Source organism: Chlorocebus sabaeus, chromosome 21 (genome assembly GCF_047675955.1).
Source record: "Chlorocebus sabaeus isolate Y175 chromosome 21, mChlSab1.0.hap1, whole genome shotgun sequence".
NCBI classification, from domain to species: Eukaryota; Metazoa; Chordata; class Mammalia; order Primates; family Cercopithecidae; genus Chlorocebus; species Chlorocebus sabaeus.
The window spans coordinates 12,918,716-12,944,076 of NC_132924.1; the positions used below are offsets into that span (position 1 = coordinate 12,918,716).

Here is a 25,361-nt window from a genome sequence, read left to right on the forward strand (position 1 = left end):
CATGTTATTAAAAGTGGGTATAAATGTGACTGTGCAAAACTTCCCTAAACTGCTACTCTCCTGCCTACAGGGTAGCCCTCCTCTGCAGGAGCAGTCACAGAGCTGTGACACTGCTGGAGCTGCAGAACTGCCACTTCAATAAAGCTGTTTTCTTCCACATCCGCCTTGCCCTTGAATTCTTTCCTGGACCATGCCGGGAACCCTAGTAGGTAAAGCCCCACATTGGGGCTCACCTGTCCTGCCTCAACTCCAGTGACAGTATGCATGCCAAAATGAACACACTGTCCAGAAACTACCCCAGGCACCAGAGGTACAATCTCAGAAAGGACAGAACCCTCCAACCACATCTACCTGTGGGTCTCCTGCTTCCCTGTGCTCTCCGTAACTTCTCAGAATCTGCAGTGGTTCTGGAGCTGTCTGAGCAGCTGAAGGACACCTGCAGGGGAGAACAGGCTGCTCAGGAAGCACCAAGGGGAGCTCCACTTCCCTCCCTTTTCAGGCTCCAGACTGGCCTCAGTTTGAAGTCACTGCTTCAGGCTCTGCTCACCACTGCAGGTTATTCACTTGATTCCCATCAATATTGATAGATTAAATGAGAAAAGACCTGCATTCAATCCAATGGTTGAATAAAACACTGGCAGTGTCACTGACCCACCCTATCATTACTGTAGCTAAACCCTAAAGAGTATATGCATAGCTTTCCCTTTCAAGCAGCCTAACTGGCTCCAGGTTGAATACATCTGTGTCTCTCTCATATACTTCAATTTAAATTGTAGAATCCATTTTTTTAAATCTCACTTAAAAATGTATTTTACAGTTAAGTCACCTTATTTACTAGATTTGATACTAAATCTAATACATTAGGGTATTATTTTTTCTCAAAAAAAATGAAAGTTTGCCTTCAAGGTACAAAGACTATACCTTGAGACTTTCTGGACCTTAGGACTGGTGGTTCCTATGGAAAAGTTCCAAAGTATTTAACAGGGATAATAAATTTAAACTGAATATTAATATTGTTTTCCAAAGCAATATTCATTGCTTGGAATGTTGTGGACCTCAAAGTCAAGTTAAGCGCTCAGTGTATTTTTTTACTCCTGTCACATTACTTCATGGTCATGCCTTGGATTTTAGGTCAATATTGAAGCCACTCAGCTAAAGTAATTATTTCAAGCTATATTTTATTTATTCCCAACCTGCCTTTTAATCCTTATTAGAATAAACATAGCATCACCTTCCAAACTGCAACAAAATTGCCAAATCTTTGTTTTAAAATTTTTATATTTTTTACATTTCTTTTCTTAAATATCAGATAGCTAATTAAGTGTTCTGATTGAAGAAGCCTTCCCTAGAAGATAGTTTTCTTATAACTTTGTACTAACCAGGCACTGGAGGCCTTACCCATATCATCTTATTTTATTCTCACAGCAAGGTTGTGCAGTAGGTGCACTTTTGAAATTTTGTTTTTTAATTGGAACTTTTATTTTAGATTCAAGGAGTACATGAGCAGGTTTGTTACATGAGCATATTGCATGATATGAGGTTTAGGGAACAATTAGTCACCCAGGTGCTGAGCATAGTATCAGACAGTTTGTTTTTCAGTGTTTACCCCCTTGCCCCTTGCCCCCGCTAGTAGCCCCCAGTTTCTATTGTTCCCACTTCTGTATCCATGGGTACACATTGTTTAGCTCCCACTTACAGATAAGAACGTGGGTATTTGGTTTTCTGTTCCTGCTTTAATTTGCTAAAGTAATGGCCTCCAGCTACATTTATGTTGCTGCATAGGACATGATCTCCTTCGTTGTTATGGCTGCAAAGTATTCCATGATGTATATGCACCACATCTTCTTTATACATTCTACCACTAATGGGCACCAAGGTTGATTCCATGTCTTTGCTATTGTGAATGATGCTGCAATGAACATACAAATGCATGAGGCTTTTTGGAAGAACAATTTATTTTCCCTTTGGATATATAACCAGTAAAAGGATGGCTGGGCTGAATGGAAGCTCAGTTTTAAGCTATTTGACATATCTCCAAGCTGCTTTCCACAGTGTCTGAACTAATTTACTGAAAGTGTTTCTTTTTCTTCACAACCTCGCCAGCATCTGTTGTTTTTCAACTTTTTCATAGTAGCCATTCTAGCTGGTGTGAGATGATATCTCACTGCCGTTTTGAGTTGCATTTCTCTGTTGATTAGTGACGTGGAGCATTTTTTCATATGTTCGTTGGTCATTTCTATGTCTACTTTTGAGAAGTGTTTTTTCATGCCTTTTGCCCACTTTATAATGTGGTTCTTTATGCTTTTGTTTTTTAATTTAACTTCCTCATAGATTCTGGTATTAGACCTTTGTCAGATGTATAGTTTGTTAATATTTTCTCCCATTCTGTAGGCTGCCTGCTTAATCTGTTGATAGTTTCTTTTCCCGTGCAGAAGCATTTAGTTTAATAGATGCTACTTGTCAATTTTTATTTTTGTTGCATTTTCTTTTGCTGTCTTAGCCATAAATTCCTTCCCAAGTCCGATGTCCAGAATGCTGCTTCCTATGTTTCTTCAAGAACTTTTAAAGTTAGCAGTCTTACATTTAATTCTTTATCTTGAGTTAATTTTTCTATATGGTGAAAGATAGCGGTCTAGTTTCATACTTTTGCATATGGTTAACCAGTTATCCTAGCAGCATTTATTGAACAGGGAATCCTTTCCCCATTGTTTATTTTGGTCAACGTTGTGAAAGATGGTTGTAAGTGTATGGCTTTATTTCTGGGTTCTTTATTCTATCTCATCAGTCCACATGTCTGACTTTGTGCCAGTGCCATGTTCTTTGGGTTACTGTAGCCTTACAGTATAGTTTGAAGTCAAGTAATGTGATGCCTCTTTTTGCTTTGGATTGCTTTGGCTATAGAGCCTCTTTTTTTTTTTTTGTTCCAGATGAATTTAAAAATAGCTTTGCCTAATTCTGTGAAAAATAATGGTAGCTTGATAGAATTAGTGTTGAATCTGTATATTGCTTTCATTAATATGACCATTTTAACCATATTGATATTTCCTGTCCATGAGCATGTACTGTTTTTCCATATGTTTGTGTCATCTGTGATTTCTTTCAGAAGCTTTTGATTAGAGATCTTTCATATCCTTGGTTAGATGTATTCCTACATACTCTATTTGTTGTGGCTATTGTAAATGCAACCGCATTCTTAATTTGGTTCTCAGCTTGGATGTTATTGGTGTATGGAAAAGATACCGATCTTTGTACATTGGTTTTTTACTCTGAAACTTTACTGAAGTCATTTATCAGTTCCAGAAGGCTTTTGGTAGGGTCTTTAGGGTTTTCTAGATATAGATTTATATTGCCAGTGAAGAGAGATAGTCTGCATTCTTCTTTTCCTATTTGGATGCCTTCCATTTCTTTCTCTTCCCTGATTGTTCTGGCTAGAATTCCCAGTGCTACGCTGAACAGGAGTGGTGGGAGTGGGCATCCTTGTCTTGTTCCAGTTCTCAAGTTCTCCAGTATTCAATGCCTAGTTTCTTGAGGGTTTCTATTATAAAGAGATGTTGGATTTTATTGAAAGCTTGTTCCATCTATTGAGATGCTCATGTGGATTTTGTTTTTAATTTTGTTTATGTGGTGAATCACATTTATTGATTTCCATATGTTGAATCAACCTCGCATCCCAAGAATGAAACCTACTTGATTGTGGTAAATTACCTTTTGATGTGCTACTGGATTCAGTTTGCTAGTAATTTCCTGATTATGTTTGCATCTAGGTTTATCAGGGATATTGGCCTGTAATTTTTCTTCTTCACTTATCTCTTGCCAGATTTTGATATCAGTATGATGTCGGCTTCATATAATGAGTTAAAGAGAAGTCCCTCTTCCTGGATGTTTTTGAAAAGATTCAACAGGATTGGTACCAGCTTTTCTCTGTACATCTGTTAGAATTCTACCATAAATCTATCTGGTCAGGAGTTTTTCTCATTGGCAGGTTTATTAATGATTGAATTTTGAGAGATCTTTTTGATGTGCTACTGGATTCATTTCATTTCTATTTCTGCTGGTATTGATTTTTTTTTTTTTTTTTTTTTTTTGAAACAGAGTCTCGCTTTGTTGCCCAGGCTGGAATGCAGTGGCGTGATCTTGGCTCGCTACAACCTTGGCCTCCCAGGCTCAAGCAATTCCCTGTCTCAGCCTCCCAAGTAGTTGGGATTACAGGTGACCATCATCACACCTGGCTAATTTTTGTATTTTTAGTTTGAAACAGGGTTTCACCATCAAGACCACCATCAGGTCTTGAACTCCTGACCTCATGATCCACCTACCTTGGCCTCCCAAAGTGCTGGAATTACAGGCATGGGCCACTGCACCTGTACTTGATTACTATTTTTATTCCACTATACTCTGAGAGTATTGTTGGTTTGGTTTTAATTTTTTAAAGTTAATTGAGACTTGCCTCAAGGCCAAGCATGTGATAATTATTGGAGTGTGTTCTTTGTGCAGATGAGAAAACTGTATATTCTATGGCTATGGGTGGAGTATTCTGTAGATTTCTGTTAGGTACAATTGGTCAAATGTTGAATTTAAGTCCAGAATTTCTTTGTTAATTTTCTGCCTCAATGATCTGTCTAACACTGTCAGTGGAATGTTAACTTCTCCACTACTATTGTGAGCTATCTAATTCTATTTGTATGTCTAGAAATACTTGTTTTATGAATCTGGATGCTCCAATGTTGGGTGCACATATATTTATGTAGTTAAGTCTTCTTGTTGAATTGAATCCTTTATCATTATGTAATGCCCTTCTTTGTCTTTTAGTGTTGATAATTTAAAATCTCTTTTGTCGGAAACAAGTATAACAACCCTTGCTCTTTTTGGTTTTCTGTTGCATGATGGGTCTTTCTCCACTGCTGTACTTTGAGCCTATGGGTGTCATGATGTGTGAAATGGGTCTCTTGAAGACAGCAGAACAATGAGTCTTGGTTTTTTATTTGCCTTCCACTATTTGCCTTTAAGTGGTGCATTTAGACCATTCATACTCAAGGTTAATATTGATATGTGAAACTTTGATCCTATCATAAAGTTGTTAGCTGCTTGCTGTTAGGTTCCTATTGTGCAGTTGATTTATAGGTTTGTGGGCTCCATTCTTAAGTGAGTTACTGTGGTAGCAGATATTGTCCTTTCACTTCTGTAATTAGAACTCCCTTCAGGATCTCTTGTAAGGCTGGTCTGGTGGCTAAAAATTTTCTTTGAAATTGCTTGTCTGGAAAAAAATGTTATTTTGTCTTCACTTGTGGAGCTTAGTTCAACAGGATATGAAATTCTTGGTTGGAATTTATTTTATTTAAGAATGCTGAAAATAGGCCTCCAATCTCTACTGGCTTGTTAGGTTAGTTCTTTAGCAATGACTTGGACAGTCCAATGACTATATTCTTGGTGATGTTCATTTTACATAGTATCTCACAGGTGTTTTCCAGGTTTCTTGTATCTGAATGTCTTCCTCTCTAGTAAGGTTAAGGAAATTTTCTTAAATTATTCCCTCAAATATGTTTTCCAGGTTGCTTGTCTCGTTCTGTGTCAAGAATGCCAGTAATTCATAGGTTGAGCCATTTTATATAATCCCATATTTTTGAAGACTTTTTTCACTTTTATAAATTATTTTTTCTTTATTTTTCTCTGACTGGGTTAGGTCAAAGACCAGTCTTTAAGCTCTAAAATTCTTTCTTCCGCTTGGTCAAGTCTATTGATAAAGCTTTCAATTATATTGTAAAATTTATTAAGTAATATTTTCAAGTCCAGAAGCTTTGATAGATTTCTTCTTAACATGTTTATCTCTCTTCCTTCACTTCTTGGATTTCTTTAGAAGTGTCTTGTGTGAATTTTCAACACCATTTGGCTCTTATTTGAGCCTCCTTTTAATCCATGCTTTGAATTCTTTATCTATCATTTCTGAATTTTTATTTTTGTTAGGGACCATTGCTAAAGAGCTAGTGTGATTTTTTGGTGGTGTCACGACGTTGAGATTTTTCATGGTGTCAGAACTTTTGCACTGTTTCCTTCTCATCTGAGGCACTGGCACTTATAATTTTTGTAAATATTTTCATGCAGGTAGGATTTTTCTTCTTTTTCTTTATTTCCAGGATGGCAGGCACAAGTGCCAGCACCACAAGAGCATACAATGAGTGGCCACCACATGCCCAGAGGTACTCCTAATCTAGAAGTGTGGGTGATACAGTGCCTGGAGATCTTTCTGAGCATGGAGTATAGAGGGACTTACTGCACCACTGTCTCTGCACAGGTGGCTCATGTTAATCCAGGTGAATGGGTACTCCAAATGCCTGGGGATATTCCTTGGTGTGAAACAAGGAGGTCCTCTTGCATCAAGATCTCTGCACAAAAAGGGTGGAGTGGTTCAGGCTGCAGATTTGGGTGAGGAGGTGCACTGAATCCCTGAAGATCTACCTTAATGTGAAGCATAAAGGGACCTGCTGCACCATGATCTATGCACAAGAAGGATGGGTCAGCTCAGGCTGCTGATCCAGATGAGTGGATGATCCAAATGCCTGTAGATATGTTTGAGTGTGAAGTGAAGAGTGCTCCCCTGAACCAGGAACTCCACACAGAAAGGGTGGAGTGGCTCAGGCTGTTGGTCCAAGCAAGTCAATGCTTTGAATGCCTGGAGTTCTGCCTGCTAGTGAAGCAGAGAGTGCCCCACTGGACTGGCTGCTGAGACACAATGGAGGGTTCTAAACCTTAGACTAGGGAATCAAGAAAGGCTTCCCAGAAAAGATGACTGAACTGAAAGTTGGTTAAAAACAATGTTAGCCATGTGAATAATTGAATTACAGTATTGGGTGTGTTCAGAAAGAATGTCCTGGTTGTAAATGGAAAAAATAAAAACGCATACATCAGTTGTATATTTCTGAAGTGAGTTAGATAGGTTTGAAAGTTGCGCTATTGCTGATGTGGCTGGATTCTACTGCCTTCTATGGCAAACAGTTATTACTCTTCCTTCTCTAACACTCTTACCCTCAACCTCTCTGCATTCCCTGTAGAGTCTCCAAAGGACCCTTGAGAGTGAATTCCTGGGACACAGGGAAGATGACTGTTTAATTTTATATGACAAAATCTAATATTTTCCAAAATGAGACTTTTACATTCCCTCCAGCAATGTATAAGAGATCCAGATTTGGGGTTGTCATTCTTTTTAATTTTATCCATTGAAGTGTATATTTAAGTAGTATCTCACCATGAACTTAATTTGTATTTCCCTAATAACAAATGATGATGATCAACTTTTCATGTATTTCTTGGCATTTCATATGTTTTCTAATATTAAGTGTCTACTTAAGTATTTTGGCCAGTTTTAGTGAATTATTTTATTTTGATTATTGATTTGAAGGAGTTATTTATAAATTTTAATTTCTTTGTCACAGGACTGATCTTTTTTCAGTCCGTGGTTTTCCTTTTTATTTACTTAATGCTTTGTTTTAATAAGCAAGAGTTTTTAATATTGAAGAAGTTAAATTATCAACATATTTTCCTTTTATAATCAGTGCTTTTTAATGCCCTCCCTAAAATATCTTTACCTACCAAAATAATACAAAGATTTTCTCTTATCAGTTATTCTAGAAACTATACTTTTAGCTTTATTCATCTTATGACACATCTATAATTACTATATATTATATTGATGCTGTGGCTAACTACCATGCACCAGGAAGAACTTCAGAAGTTCCACTGGTTGGTTAATTCCTTTCTCTATGTAGAGTTAAACATCAGCAACACAAATTCTAGATACACTAAAATTTATAGGAATATATTAAATATGGCCCATATTATGGAGAACTTTTAACTGCCTCAGGATATTAAAGCAGCATTTATCATGGTGGTTCTCCCAACTGTGGAGGAAAAGTTAAATATTAAATTTGAACTCAATTGAACATGGACACAAACAATGGTCACCAAGTCCCGAATGGGTGGCATGAGCCCCTTGAGGCATTTATCCAGCACTGTTTCGGAGAAATCTCTATTTCAGCCTATTCATATATGTTAGTTATTCAAAAACAACACACAGTCACAAAAACAAGTTGGCCTGTTTGTGTTCCTTGAGCCCAGTTGTGAAGGGCCCTCGTGACTGGGCCTCATGCCAAGCAACTCATTACAAAAAGAGCCAGAGTCCCAGACCACTCTGAAGCTTTATGAGACCTCTCCTCATCTGTGCACGGATAAGTGTCAGACTCTGGAGCCCAGGCTGTTGCTTCCTAGTCAGGTGATGAATCCTTCATAGTCTGATGAAGATCTATATAGTCTGATGAAGATATATATATATATCTACATCATTTCCCTTCTCCCCTTCCCATTGCAATTTGCTTATTATATCAATGTGCTCATTATATAATTTGCTTATTATATGTGTATTGCCATTTGTGTGGGATAAAAGTTGTTTACCCTTAAAGGTATTATGTGTGTGTCTTTTCTTCTCCCCTTGCACATCTCCCACACAGAATGCCAACAAAAAGCTTTAATGAAGGTTAATAACTGGTCAATAGGTAAAGTCTATTTTTTAGACTAAAATGAAGCTCTGCATAATTGATTTTATAAAATGCATTGATTTAAAACTAACTCATTAACAAATTTGAAGAAATATAATTATTTTGAGAAAAGAGTCCCTTCAACTCAGCTCCATAGAGATCCACATGACCCTCTTTTGGGCAGAGTATAAGACAAGCTCATAATTCTTCAAATTATCTTATTTTATTTTTGCTTCCTATCTGTTTAGTAACTAAAGTAACAGATATTAACTATAATTTAGAAAATAAACCCTATCAGAAAATCTTAACATTCATTCACTTGTCAAGAGGCCTATGTTACATAATGTATCCTACAAGTCATCCTCTTATCTCTGGGCAATATACAACTCTGAAATTCATAATGTGATTAGCAGGCAGACATGGTGGATGAGAGTGACGGGCATGTTGGGCGCATGAAGGCATTACCATTCACTGTCATCTGCCATGATTTTATAGCAGGTAATATACACATCTGTAACATTTCTCCAGTAGAAAGGAAGCTGGTGAAAGTAAGCCATCACTGGATTTATTAGAACGTTGATAATTCAAAATCTTCTTATGTAAAATGAAATAAAATAAAAATAGAAGTTCAAAAGTGACACTGAAGGTGGCAGAAATTCTAAAGTGATAAGACTTAAAAATTGCATCCAGGTGAGTCTTCAGGGGCTGACAGTAGATTAGTATAAAACAGTTCATGTCTCAAGGTACCTAACAGCATGAAACTCAAACCCCAGGATAAAGAAAGGAGGAACGGAACCAACAAGTACTGACATCAGACACCTGGTATCACCTAGTGTTTTGTGGTATATAACACATCTAATTTTCATGACAAACCATACATTAGGCAGACACCATCCATATTTCACAAGTGCAGAAACAGAGACCCAGAGATTAATTAATTTACCAAAAGTCACATATATAGCAGGAATTAGAGGCCAAATTTGAGTCTAAGCCAGTGCAAACTAAACTTTAAGAAATGTTTAAGGGTGACAGTAGAGATCCTTCAGCTTCTGAGAACAACATTCAGATGAAGAGGGTCTTTCAATGCATGAGAAGCTGCTACGTAGTCATAACATACCCAGTCAAGGACCGGTAGACTAATATCTCTTAAGCAGATGACGCTGATGTCAACTCTTTCTGTGGAGCTGACAGATTGCAGAGGTCAGAAAGCCAAACTCACTGAGAATAAGAGCTTTCACCCAGATCATATTTAGGAACCAGTATTTTGCTTTCAACTACTGGTATGGCCTAGAGCATAAATCGTATCTGTTTGCATTTTGATCATTAGAAAGATGTATACTTAGACTAGAAGAGATAAACTCCATTATAGTTTACATATTTTCATGGTATTTATGCTTCATTGTAGTCATTTCAGATTGTAGAGAGTCTGTTTTGGAAATATCTCTCTGCTTTCAAACTAGAATTTATGTAGTGGGCACTGCCCATATAACAAAGAACACCTCTCCAAAGTCACCAGTGCATTCAGTGTCAGTGACTTTTTAGCTGAGCCAAGAAATGTTCTATGAGAAGAAACAAAAGAATTAGAATCCTTTGAGCTGACATCTATTTCCTCTCTGCCTGTGCTGCTGAATGAACCACAGGGCAGAAGGCAGTGCTTGGCATAAACTAAATCATTCCAGGAAACTATTTCATTTGCCTTTATCTTCTTCCTAATTGGTTTTTTATTTGCTTTTAAATTTTAATTGTTCTGATTTATGTGTGTTTCACTTTATAATGTTCTTCAAATTCTTTGAGGAATAGGCTATAAAATATCAATTCTTTAGAAATATATTGTCTTATAATACATACCTATGATAATACTCAAAGGCTGGTAGAAGGGTAATTATAGAACCACCTTTCTCTGTAAATGCCCAACTAACCTGTAAAATGATAAAATGCATATGCTCTGCTTCATTAGTCCAATCTTGGTTATCAGGAGTAAGATGGGAAAGAAAATGTATTCTTGCTACTACCATAGAAAGCATTTGATAAAATACTTAACAAAACTCAAATCTGCTTTGCAGGTTCTTCTTCCTTTACTATGACTACATGGGCATAAAGTGAAATTTGATTTAATTTTGTACAAAATCAATAGACAATAGCTCCCAAATGTATGTGAAATTCTTATTGATTGTTCTGAAAATCAAATATTATCGTGTTTAAAGTCATCATATCAGAATTGAAATATTTGTTTTCAGAGTAATTTAAAATATTATTTGGTGTAATAAAACTTCGACATACGCTTGTTTAATTTACTTTCAATTAGACCATTATAAAATTGAATTTTATCAGAGCTATTGGATTATGTTACAGTTGAATACATTGAAAGGACTTATGTTACCTTTTTATTTAAAATCAGGAGAAAACTGATCTAAGTGAATTTCTCCATTGCTTTATGTTGTTATTGAATATATGAGAAAATTACTCTGGCATGAAGAAACATAAAAGCTTCTTCACAAAAATACAAAATTAATCTTTCTTTGAATCAATTCATCCATGTTATCCATTACTAGATTGGTGCTCTTCTTGTTTGAAATTTAGTCAACCATGATTTGCTATTGACTAATAAGGTTCTAGGAGCATTTTTCTATGCAAATTATTCAGTAGACTGTTTTTTTTGAGATGGAGTTTCGCTTTTGTTGCCCCAGGTGGAGTGCAATGGCATGATCTCGGCTCACCACAACCTCTGCCTCCTGGGTTCAAGCGATTCTTCTGCCTCAGCCTCTCAAGTAGCTGGAATTACAGCATGCGCCACCACACCTGGCTAATTTTGTATTTTTAGTAGACACGGGGTTTCTCCATGTTGGTCAGGCTGGTCTTGAACTCCCAACCTCAGGTGATCCGCCCACCTCAGCCTCCCAAAATGCTGGGATTACAGGCGTGAGCCACTGTGCCTGGCCGCTTCAGTAGACTTTATAGATATCAGGACAGTGACTTTTGACTGAGATTATGGCAGATGGAGGGTGGAAGGGGTCCACAGAACAGTGACTTTTCTTTGTACAATCCAAGCTGAATCATGGGCTTAGTGGTACTTCTCACAGTCTTGAATTCAACAGACTTATTGGCACCTCTTGAATGCCCGACATTATGCTTGGCACCAGACATTGAAGGATGAAAATGTTTAGTTTCCCTTCTCAGAGAGCTTATACCATTAGGAAGAATAAGGGCATATGAATGAATAATCACATATAAAATGGCATATTCTATCATGGGGGTATGAGTAAATTGTAATTGAAGAAAAGAGAAGGTTCATGGAAATAAAAATAAAAATGTTAGAAAAGTTTTCTCAGATAACTACTTCAGCTGCAACTTAAAGAAAAAGTAAAATTTACTCTGGTTGATAAAGGCGCATTACACAGGACTTGAAGGAAGTGAAAATGGTTATGTTCAGGAAAGTCTGCACAGTTCAATGCTTTTGGAGAAGTTTATTCTTGTGGGAGAATTGCATGTCCAAATACTTACGAAAGAGTCAGGGAGCAGATAAGGAACTGCCTTGTCAACCATCCTAATAACCTTCCACCTTCTTCTGAGTTCAGAAGAACTACTGAAGTCTTAAAAGCTGCAGAAACAGCATTACTGGATAGTTCTAGCTGGAAAGCGGAAAACAGGCAAAAGTCACCAACACTTGAAAGTCAATGATGACCACAATCTGGACAAGAGATAATGAGAGATTTAAAATAATAGAAATCAAAAGGGAAAATATGCAGTATTTCAATTGTGTCATTATTCTTACAACATTTTAACAAATGACTTTTTCCAAAGTGCATTTTGTTTTTCTAAAACTGAAGTGACATTTATTTCACTATTGCATATTCATAAATCCAGTGATTCATGCTAGATGATATGAAGTATCCACATTTAACATAACTTTGGAAGATCTCTATAGGTTCATAACCAAAAAGTATCTGAAACAGGTCTCAATCAATTTAGAAGTATATTTTGCCGAGGTTAAAGACAATGCCTGGGAGAAAAAAACGGGAATCACAGAAATAGTTTATGGTCTGTGTTTTTCTCCAAAGATGATTTTGAGGGCTTCAGTATTAAAGTGGAAAAAGAGGCTGGAGGGGAGAGAAGGAAGATAGGATCACATTACTAAATCCACATGTTGCAAGAGAAAAGGAGCAGATAGGGGAGTAGTCAATGATGTATTTGTCTCATACCAAATAAACTGGATCTTTAGATAAGATGAGGTGAACACAGAGTATCTACCTGTGGAGATCTACATTTTATCTGCAGCTTTCTGCTTAGGAACAAAGGGAATGGCACATCCTTGCATGACTCAGTTTTCAGCTTAATTTTTTCCTTTTGCAGAGTGAATTGGGGTCCCAGGTTTTAATTTTCTCTTCACAGGTTCATAAAGTTTGTTGACCCTGTGCACGAAAGACATTGATTTATTTTATCACATCCTTAATAAAGCTACCTTGAAAGACAACATAATTCAAAGGCTATTTAGCAGGGTCATCAGAAGGCTTCAGTGAGTCATTCAAGCACAAAATTAGTTTCATATGAGGAAAATCTGTTATGGTGAGAGGCTTAGAAAACAGTTGTATTCTGGAAGCATCCTGGAAAGAAACAGATGGCACGTTGAAAGGATTGGCTGAAAAAATCGAATGAAATGACTATTTGCACTAGTGGGGGTGTGGCAAGGAGAACCAAGAATGAAAGAAGGTCCCAGGAACTAGAAACCTTTACACTCCAGACCTGAGGAGTCAAGATGGGGGAGGGGTGTTCCTGGAGCTGGCTAGAGCCATAGCTCTGGAAGGAAGCTTCCAGAGATCCCAGCAAGAAAAAGGGCCGTGTTGGGGGCTGGGCACTGTGGCTCAGGCCTGTAATGTCAGCACTCTGGGAGGCCAAGGCGGGCGAATCACTTGAGGTTAGGAATTTTGAGACTGGATTTCACTAGATGAAACCCTGTCTCTACTAAAAATACAAAAACTAGCCGGGTGTGGTGGTGGGCGCCTGTAATCCCAGGTGTTCAGGAGGTTGAGACAGACGAATAGCTGGAACCCGGGAGGCTGAGATCGCATCACTGCACTCCAACCTGGGCTACAGAGCAAGACTCCGCCTCAAAAAAAAAAAAAAAAAAAAAAAAAAACCGAAAGCAAAAAACAAACCAACAACAACAAAAAAGGGCGGAGGGGGTAGGCAGTGCGTAGTAGGGACAGAGATGAAGCTCCTGCCAGATCCATTTAAGTAAAGGAGAAAATGGGGACTGAAAACTATAACCCTCTCTCTTTTCACACTACATCCTGCTGGGATTTCCATTGTGCGAAACAAACTACAGGAAGGAAAGAGGGCAACAGTTAAAAGGAACCACCATCCAGGACGTAGAATGCAGAGGACAGGCAAAAACAGATGGAGTCAGGGGCGGGATGGTGGGCAGCAGATTAAACAGCTGGAGAAGGTGGCCATTGCCACTTTTCAAATAGTCTACTTGGTAGCTGAGGAGGCTGCTGCTCAGTTTAGCATTTTTTAAAGGGATGTGTCTTTGCACATTTAGTTTGCTTTGCCTGGTTTATAGGTGCACTCCAGCTTTGGTTTCTACATGCCTACTTGGGTTTGAATTCCGTGTAAAAGCTCCCTTGGAACACATTTCCCGCCATTTAGGACTAACTTGCTATCCTCTGTGCTTGGTTTATATGTTTAATTATGCTGTTTAATATAGTGAATTATGCTTTTGACATTTCTTTACAGAGGCCTTTGTGACTAAATAAAATAAACAAGAAAAATGAGTAGAGGCCTTGATAAATTATCCTAAGAAAGATAAACTTCAAAATTGAATTTCCTAGGGCTAAAGAATGTGGGCATTAGGAAATGATCAAGGGATTTTTCAAATTTATTCAGTGTTTTTTTGTTTGTTTGTTTTTGTTTTTTACTATTTTGCCTTCCTTCCACCCTCATCAGTTAGTCAATTCTAGATGCACTGTGAACATAAATGCAACCTTTTCTTTTAGGCTAACTAAAATAGTGTCTGTACCAAGAGGTTGGAGGAAGCAGGCATCTAAAAACAGTGATTTTTATATGAATTGCTAGTTGAAATAACAACACTTCGGTGCAACAGGATTTCTGCTTAATAGGTTTCTAGTGCATTAACTCAGCCAGTTTTGTGGAATTACAGACTTTTTTTCAAAACAAGTAAGCTACTTATTATTCATAATCTTCAGAGCAGTAGCTTAATGTTAAATAGCCCTTAAAACACACTCAATAAAATAGTAATGTGTATTCCCTTACTTTATTTAGAGACCTCAGAAGCTCCTCTCCAAGGCCCTCCTCAGACACTCAGACCTTACTCTCTTATTTCTGCAACACAGATATTTAATCGAGTGCAAAGGCATGCTGCTCAACCTCATAGAATTGAGAGTCATAAACAATGAATAATGCAGAATTGAAAAAAACAAACAAATCACTCTAAGATTTATAACCCTGGTGCTTTGTGAGGAAACATAGAAAACAAAGAACTTTTGGTTAAGTGCTGGGTTCTGCTTCCTCAAACATCAACATTGCAATCACAAAGACAGAGCAACCTCCAGAAATTAGGCTTCTAGGGAATTGGGGTCCTGGGCATTTTGCACTGTAACATGGGGATAGTCACATGTCACTTAACTTAGAGCATTATTTTGAGAGTAGAAATGGTTAATAAATGTGAAAGTAATGTGTAAATTGTGATGACTTTATAAAGATTACTTATTACACTAGGCATACTAATATATCACTAAAACATCTCAACATTTAGTTTATTAATCATAGACATGTGTTGGTATAGGGAAAAAAGGATCATTTACTTTTGAACATTTAGTGATTAAAAGAAACAAAGCTAGGTCCAGTTAATGCTGTGAATTGTCATCGTAATCAGCTCCATTGCTGATTTCCTGTAGTTCAGACACACAATTCTGATGTGGCATTCAATTCCTCAAATGTTGGTCAGTGCGCCAGGCAATGTTCTAAGACTTAGAAGCAGAAAGCTAGGTAAGTCTGATTATCTTTACCCTATTGATTTTATCTTCTACTTAATTAAACAAAACAAAACTGTGAAGACTTCTAAAATGTCTCCTGTTTTGTTTGTTTTCCTTTTCTTTTTGCAGAATGAATTGGAAATCCTTTCTTGAATCCTCTTCTCCTTTCTAATCTTAGCTGCCTAAATTTACATCACCATGATACCTTGTCTTGACTATGTTTAAACTTTGACTGTTTCATCTTCTCCACTTCATTCCCCGAAACCCATTTCTTCCTAAAGTAATCACAGATGTTGGATGAACAATCTAAAAGGGTTCAAGTTCCATAACACGACACCACTTTCAAGTTGCTCCAAAATCGGGCTTCCACCTCCCTTTCAAATCTCAGCTCTTGACACTTCTGGCTTGTGCTTTAGTGCCCATTAATATCAAATGGTGGAGTACCCAAAGTATTAAAATATTTGCTAACAGTAAATCCATTTCCACTACCCATGTAGTAACTGCTACTCATCCTCCTAAGGGCACTGGTTTTCTCATTTCTTCACCTGCACAAACTGGGTTATGTAGTTTGTGTCTGTGTCATATTCTACTTTGTCTCTATCATTACTCTTATTACAGTGAAATGAAATTATCTTTTAATGAAACTCTTTCTTTCAGCATACTAAGATCCATTCCAGTCATGGGTTGTCTGACACATCCTTTCATCCCCAGCTCCAAATAACGGTATAGTACACACTTTACTCTAAAATGAAATACAGGTTCCTTTATCCTAATTTTTTAAATATGTAAGAAGTATTTAGGAATACATAAGTGACTTAAATTGCATCCTGTAGGATATTTACACAGTGGGAAAGTCTATGTTGCCATGTGGATTCTCCCGTTTCACCCCTATTAAGTTCACTTTGAACACTGGATATGTAAATATACTGCCGCCACTTTCATAAATGCAGAGCTGGAAATTTTCCAAACCACTGTGCACCTACTGAGAAATTCTCCATTGAACATAATTCTAGATCATCCACTGATACATGGGCTTAAGTTACAGAGCTTATTATGATGCAAAATGCATTCTACATGAATTGGATCTGTCTTTATTTCTTTTAGTCATTAAATGTTCAAAAGTAGATGATAAATTTTCTCTACTTCAATATATGTCCCTGACACAAAGAGCGTGAAAAGGGAATTAAAGTTTTATAAGAACTCGAATATGCACTGTACATATTTCCCTGTCAGACAAGCTGTTTTTAGTAATGACTTGTGGGAGATTCGGTTTCAATTAGACTAAATTTAAATAAATTCAATCCAATCCCCACTTTCTCTTCCGGTTATAAATCTGGTGAGACTCATGGAATTAATCTGAGCTCATTCAAATGTAAGATCAATGGGAAAGACACTTTATTGATATGAAACAAAAAATTACAATAGACTAAATCTTTGGATCAGAAGATGTAATAATAGAGTTATACCATGTATGTCACCTTAAATCAAGATATTCAAATGTTCGCTTCCATTCAGGGTAAGATAAAGCTGTGTCATGGATGATTTTTAATGCACTGTTTTAAAAAGAAGAAGAAGCTGCTGCTGGTAAAAGGAATAAGCAATTTTGGCATTTATAACCAATTTTACCTTTAAATGTAAATCATCAAGTTTATTTGATTTTCAAAACATAGAAAGTGGTCCCAATACAGGCCATTCCCTTATTTTTCTGAATGTAGTAACACACACTATGTAGTACAGTAGAAAAGACAACAGTCATCAACTTTTAGGGCTAAACTTAGACTGTTGGGGCTGGAAGAGTCTAGCTCTGGTAGGCTAAGATTGTAACCATCGGCACTATTACAAACCTTTCAAATAGTGGCCCTGCTGTGGGATCATGAGACAAACTGTAAATTGAAAATAAGTGATTAGCCTGGTTTATAAATTCTGGATGTAACTACCAAGGCTGCTTTGAGATTCACTCTCACATCCCAAACCTTTGATGGCATACCCCTCTTTTGAGATGCCCCAGTTTCCTATATATGCTTCTCTTCTCTGCAAGAACTAATATATATAGAACTCTCTTTCTATATATATATATATTTTTTTTTTTTTTACTTTAAGTGTGTTCCTCATGGTTTTTGGCCAGAAGGCCCCATAGTTTCCAAATCATAAGACTACTATAAAAATTAAATAAGCTTATGTACCTGGCACAAAGTGATTTTTAATAATGTGAGCTATTGCTGCTGGGTGATTATCAATTTGTTATCTCTGAAATCCAAATCTACCCTCATTGCCTTGATTTGTGATTCTGGAGCTGGAGCCAGTATCATTTCTCTTTGGTAGCTGGCAGAATGGCATGTCTGAGAGACAACCACCCCGCAGTGATCCCCTTCTGCACACCCTCAGCCATAGCAAGAGAGTTCCAGTGTCTCAGACCCATGCTGTCCTTACCCGCAACAGAAGATTTTGTGCTCACCAGTCCATGCTCATGGTTTCGTGCACTGTAACCTCACCACAAAGCCTATGGACCATGCCTAGGCTAAGGCAATCCAGCCAGTTGCACCATCCTGTTGTCTGAAACTCAGCACCAGAGAGGAGATTCCCTCCCAATCAGCCCCTTCCTTTGCACTGTCTCTCAGTCCTAAGAATTCTCATGTATTCCTTCTTTCTGGTGTGCTAGAAGTCTCTTGCAGGAATGTTGGAAAATCAGTTGGAAGCTGACGTGGCTGGTCGCTGGCATACATGCTATTGTACCAACTGCTGAAGAGACATATTACCACATAATAATTACTCATATTGAAATCTCCATGTTTACATTCCCAGTGTGCTTTCTGTCTCCTGACTGACGGTGAATAGTATAACTACTTGAAATAGAGGTTTTTCAAATGGAAACTTATTGCTATGACTTTGCCTCTAGACTTAATATCTCTTACTTGTTCCACCCCTTGATTTCTGACCAATTAGACATCAACATTTAACCTTACACCTAATTAGGCTATCTTTAGTTTTAATCCCTCACTGTTTCCTAATTTCTGATTTATTTGCCAACACTTTGATTTGGATCAGCCATTTGCCTGCAAGCCTGGATGGGGGAATTTCTGTAAAAATGTCAAGCCTGTGACTCCTGTCTCAAGAATTGATGCTTGTATTTTAATAATATCAAGGTATTGACAACTTTGTTTCTTCCCTTTACTTGTCTGCACTAATCTCATTTTTCTACCTAATAAAGAGTCTTGGCAATGCTAATAATAGTATTAATAAAAATAATAATTACAACAGTAGTTGTATTTATTGTGTCTTTACCTTTATGCCAGGCACTGTGCTATGTATGTTTTACTTAATTCCCGCAATAGTACTAATAAGTAGATACTGTTCTATATTTATTTTATAGAATGAGAAAGTGAGGTTTAGAGAATTTAGAAACCTGGCTATAATCAAGCAGCTAATAAAGTGGCAGGTCTAACTGTTTCAAATCTGTGCCATAAGCCCATGTGAACTATTCTTCAAAAATAAATAAATGCCCTGAAGTCTCCACTCATGGGTAATTATTCAAAATTAAACTATTATTATTTAGCTTATGCTATTCCAACAGAAATTACTGTTTCATTTCTCTATAATTTTAAAAATTATTTTCATTGAATCTTTCATAGCTACCCAATTTAACCATCCATCATGGTATTTAAATGAATGTCAGTGTTTGAATATTACTGTTAAAGTGATGTTTGATTCTGTAATTACTACAAAGATGATCAAAATTATTCAAATGTATGTGAAACTGATTGGTTTGACTTATGTAATGTCAATGAGTGCAAACGTCTTGCTCTGATGACCCCAGCTACTAAATTTAGATGACAGAAAGATCACTGACTACATTTTTGGTTCAATTTAATTAATTAAGCTCGACTCTATTCTTTAAAAGTATGATTTATTCTTTGAAATACAGTTCATAAGCTCATTCCTAGAGTATATTTAATCAATTTAAAATTAACTGTTGCTGTTTGGGTAGAACAAATGAATAAGTCATTTAAAAATGTAATTATACAGGGCTAACATGTAATTGAGAGGAATTGTGAGGCTAGTAACCAGTAAATAGACTATAAATGCAATTAATTAGTTTTTATTCTACAAAGCATGCAGTTTAATTTCTATTACACCAGGTAACACTACAAGGCTGTTTACTCTCCTTCATAAGCCTGGTTTAGAATAAATTGATATTCATGTATAATTTAGAAAAAGCCATGAGATGTGATAAAAAGAGGGTCACAAAAAGTAGCATAGTCCTCATCAGTTTTAGATAGTCAGATATTTACATCAATGTTTGCAAATACAAAATGAGGTGGGTGTTACAGGCTTGTGATAAATGTCAAAGGAAATTATGTGCACATGTGCTGAAAATATAAAGTGTGATACAAATACAAATGGAAGATGATAACATGCCTGTTCTAAAGCTCCAGTCTACTTCACTTTTTTCTGCTGCCTCTGTCTTACATTTATCAATTGTTTATTGCTGGATTCAGTTTTTCTCAACATATCCAATTTTAATATATTTTAAAATCTTTAGACCTCTCTATTTTTTTTCAAATAGGCAGTAGAAACATATCCTCTTACTTTCACAGAATTAGTGCATAAGGGAGGGTGTTAATACAGAAACACTCTACAAATCCTCCGTATGGGTCCTCCATATGGAGATAGAGCCAAGCTTTGCTTTAGCTCATTCCCCCAACATTTCATTTTATTTTCACTTTAAATCACTCCAAAATATTTTATAGTTTCCTTTGAGATTTCTTGGTTGAATTACTATGGATAATTTGAACTATTTGAAAGTTTGTTGTTTAACTTCCAAATCATTAGTAGATTTTCTAGTTCTCTTTTTGTTATTTATTCTCAGTTAATTTTCATTATTTTCAAGGAATATATATAGTAAAATTTCTATTATTATTATTATTTTTTTTTTTTTGAGACAGGATCTTGCTTTGTCACCCAGCCTGGAGTGCTGCAATGGTCAGTGGTACAATCACAGCTCACTGAAGCCTTGACCTCCCGGGCTCAATCAATTCTCTCACCTCAGCCTCCCAAGTAGCTGGGACTACAGGTGCACACCACCATACCTGGCTAATTTTTTGTATTTTTTTGTAGAGATGGGATTTCACCATGATGCCCAGGCTTCTATTATTTTGAATCTGTGAAGGTTTGTTTTATGATCCAGGATATGTCTAACTAGATACATGTTTCATAAGAACTGGAAAAGTATATGCATCCTGCTGTTGCTGTGTGGTGTGTTCCCATTGATCAATTTAGTCTTTTAGTTGAAGTTGTTTAGGTTTTCTCTGTCCTTGCTGATTTTCTTTCTGCTTATTTTATCACTGAATGGGATATTGTTCATTTCTCCTTCCTTTTCCGACAGTTTTTACTTCACACATGTCAAAGCTCTGTTATGAAGCACATACTCATGTAGGTGTATTATAGCTTCCTAATGAATTATTGCTTTTGTAATATTTAATGTCCCTCTTTATCCGATCTTTTTTCCTCTTCTGAAGTCTACTTTGTCTGATATTACCATACCAATACAACCTTCTTTAGTGTTTGCATGGTAGATTTTCCTCTTATCCTTTTGTTTTTCTTAATCTACCATTGATCCTAGTTAGGATCAAGTTGCCAGTCTGACTCACTTTCTGTAGTCCCGATGTCAGTTCAGCCTTAAAGTCTTTGCAGGGATATCCAAATTGGCTCTGTCTGTGCTCCTTTGGGGAGCCCAGTTTGCTTCCTCGTTGTTGGTCTACATCATGGCTCCTTTGTCAGTCAATTTGGTGTGCTGTTTCCGATCAATCCTACGCATCTGTAGCTCTAGGCTGGGCCCAGGACTTCAGACACAGCTTTGTAGGACCCCTCTCTTGAGATCCCCAGTCCTTGTCATTTCCTTCACTCTCCAGTACACAGGAGCTTTTTCTCTAGTATTCCGGGTAGAAAACTATGGACATCCGCTGTGTAATTCCCAAATATTTAGAAGGTTTCCTAGTCATTTTTCCATTATTGATTTCTAGTTAACTTTTATTATTTCTAAACAATATATATATATCTGCTACCGTACCCTTGTGCTGTCACATACTTTTAAACTGGATCTACCTCTGGGGCAAAGCAGCAAGAAGAAAGAGGGAAGTTGCATGTGGCAGAGATTCCCCCCACCACTGTTCCCATTACAGGGGAAGTTTTTTCTTGTTACTGTTGTCAGGGAGGTGGCTTTTTCTCTCGGAGTTTTAGGTGTCTGAACAGCAGCTGCTGCCACTGCCTCCTCTGAAGGGTACTTTTGGGACTGAGACTTACCTAGGGGCTGAGCTGGGAAAAAATAAAAACAACACACACACAGACAAACAAGAAGAGGAGAAAGTATTGCTCTCTCTAACTCCATTCTGTAAGGAAGCCAGTCCTTGAACCAGTAACAGTGGGTTTCTCTTGGACTTTTCCTGTTCTGCCTGTTGCACAGTTCATGGATTCAGGCCTTCCTGAGTCTAATTCAAGACATATTGGAGGAAAAATCTCACAGAGCAAAATGCACACACATACAGCAATACTTGCACACGCGCGCGCGCACACACACACACACACACACACAATGGATCACCCTGAGAGGGTTTTTTAATGATTTCCATTCAGGGCTCTTAGTTGTAATCAGTAGGAAAGATAAAGTGAGGTATCCATATTCCATCTTAACAAAAACCACACCACTCTTCATATTCTAGACATTGCAGTTTTTAAGACTAAGTGCTTGACAATCCTTTACTGTTCACCTGACAATTTTTCCTGGAAACTGTGTTTACAGAAATGCCTCTCCCCTGTTCACCTTAACTGTATCCTAAAGAAATGAGGATTTGCCATGCAGCAAAGAGCAGGAACATTTTAATGAACCAGGGTCTTAGGGGCCGGTGTTTACACTGGCTCAGATCTGCCATGAAATGTCAGCCTGTAGACACTACATTTTCAATGTACTGGGTGTGGCCGCGGAGAGAAGGGATCAGAAGGACCCTTCCTCTTCCACAGTCCGACAAGATAAACTAGATAAAGAAACTGGTGTTTTACCTTAGAGAGTTTTGGGTGGAAAAATTTACCTGCTTTAATTCGGGCATCAGTAAGAAGTGGTTTCTGGTTTGTTTTTTGTTTTGTTTTTTTCTTTTCCCCTTCTTGATTCTAACCAAGTATTCAAAGTTTTCCATTCTCTCCAGGGCAAATATTTCCTACAGGCAACTAACATGGAGGCAAAGCTATCTAGAATAGTATTTCAGTTTCCAAGATTCCTTGCCCCATCTTCAACTTAATCTTATATTCCATTTTAATATGACTACAGTAACTGCTAAAACTATTTGTATACCTGTCACCCAGTCAATGGAATCTAATCATGGTGGAGATCCTGTGTTGCCTTCAAGCTCATTGGAGACCTTCTTCTTCTTGTCAAGGAGATGCACCATCACTGTCAATTTAGGGATATAATCAGCCAGACTTTGATTTAAATCATAACTCTGCTGAACTTCAGTATGCCCCTTAAGCTCTTTGAACTTTCATTTCCACATCTGTTGAAAGAAAATAGTATTTTCTATATCACTGAGTTTGGTAGATTCAATGAAAAATATACATGAAAGCATGTAACACACATAAGTGGGTACTAATGACTTCTCAAAGAAAGACAATTTCCCTTCTGTTTATAATTCCGCATTTCAGTCAGAATTTTCCAGAGTGCTCTGCAGAACTTCTATGCTATAAAAAGAAGATGAATATGGTCCAGGATTCTGTGGTTAAATAAGGCAGGGAAATTCTAGGTGTTTGATTTTATGCTTAAGAACTCACCATGCTTACTGGCTTATTGAGGGCTCTGAAAAATCCCCATGTAACAAAATCCCAATTGCTTTATTTAATCCTGAGAATCACAAACTAATCGAGACTTGAAACATTTTCTTCTCATCTTATTATTCTTAATTTCTAGTGAAAGTATGTCCCATGTTTTATCTTTTGAGACACTACTTGAAGAACTACAGGATCAATCTTCATACCCCTCCATTGATTCATAGAGTACAGTGGCTTCTACAGATCCTCCTGAGAAATAATTCAAAATATTTTGTTTACTTCTTATCTACTAGCCTGTTCACCTGGACTCCTTTGAGGGTTTTTGCAAATGCCACCTCTGAGTCAGTCTGCCTTCTCACTCCTCAGGCCCACTGCTAATCTCCACTAATCTGCAAGGTGTTGGTGATTAGCACAGTAATAATCATAGTGACAGCATGACAGTCCAGAAAGCATCTGAACCTCCAAGTTGTTTTTATGAAAATTCCGAAAGGTGATGAAAGAGAAGAACAGAGAAAGAATTACTGGTCAAAAGTTTAACACATACTACCCAAGTACCATCTGCCATTGGAGAATCTTTATACCATACTGAATAATTAACCATGGATTATTCTTTCTGGCTAATGAGCCTTTGATTTTCTTTTCCTTCTTTCCACTACGTATCATGGAATATATTTTTTAAATTTTTATTTATTTATTTATTTATTTATTGAGATGGAGTCTTGCTCTTGCCGCCCAGACTGGAGTGAAATGGCACAATCTTGGCTCACTGCAACCTCCACCTCCTGGGTTTAAGCATTTCTCCTGCCTGAGTCTCCTGAGTAGCTGGCATTATATGCACCAGCCATCACACCCAGCTAAATTTTGTATTTTTAGTAGAGACTGGATTTTGCCATGTTGGCCAGGCTGGTCTCAAACACCTGACCTTGTGATCTGCCCACATCACCCTCCCAAAGTGCTGGGATTACAGGTGTAAGCCACCGTGCCTGGCCTTGGGTATTTTTTTCCACACTTCCCAAATTGCACAAATATTTATTGATTCCCATATAAAAGACTGAAGGGGACAGAGTCCAAAAATAGCATTTTTTGCCCCTCAGGATTCAAATTTCTGCAGATATCACGGACTTACCTGTAGGTAGAATAAAAGGACAGCTTTGATAAATGTCAAAACAGAGACACAGGGAAACAGCTGGGAAGGTGAAGAAAAGGCAGACATTACTTTTTCTGGAGAAACATAGAAGGGCTTCTGAAGAAGAGTGAGATTTGACCAAGATTCAAGGGAATTCTCTATTAGACTGATCAAGATGTCAATATTAATAACAAAAAGAGAGGCTCCAGAATAAAAGGTTATTTATTTGGGAATAAAGCAATACAATGGGAATGCACACACCATAATAAAAATATGTGCATATTCTGTGGGGTAAAGGAAGACAAAGGCTTATAAAGATTAAACTGAGAAGAATTACAAGATTGTTTACAACAAATATCCTTGGCTACAAAGATAAATGATAAAGCTTGGATATTTCCCTTCCAAATCTCATGTTAAAATGTAATCTCCAGTATGAGAGGTGGGGCCTGGTGGGAGATGATTGGATCGTGCATGTGAATTTTTCATGAGTGATTTAGTACCATCCCCTTGGTCCTGTCCTGGCAAGATCTTGTTGTTTAAAAGTATATGGGACTTTTGATCTCTCTTTTGCTCCTGCCCTCTCAATGTGAGTTCACTGCATCCCCTTTGCCTTCTACCATGATTGTAAACTTTCTGAGGCTTCCCCGGAAGTTAAGTAGATGCCACTGGCACCACAGGCTTCTGTGAAGCCTGCAGAACCATAAGCCAATTGAATCTCTTTTCTTTATAAATTATCCAGTGTCAGATTTTTTATAGCACTTCAAGAACAGTCTAACATAGAAAATTGTTACTGAGGTGTGGGGCATTGCTATAAAGGTACCTGGCGGTGTGGATGCAGCTTTGAAACTGGGTAATGGCCAGAGGTTGGAAAAGATTGGAGGGCACAGAAGAAGACAGGAATATGAG

General features: G+C 37.4%; 1 pseudogene; it reads left to right on the plus strand.

Moving 5' to 3' along the window:
- Nucleotides 1-8,944: 8,944 nt before the first annotated feature.
- LOC119620643 (rab GDP dissociation inhibitor beta pseudogene) overlaps nucleotides 8,945-25,361 on the plus strand; it is a 42,704-nt pseudogene continuing 26,287 nt past the window's right edge.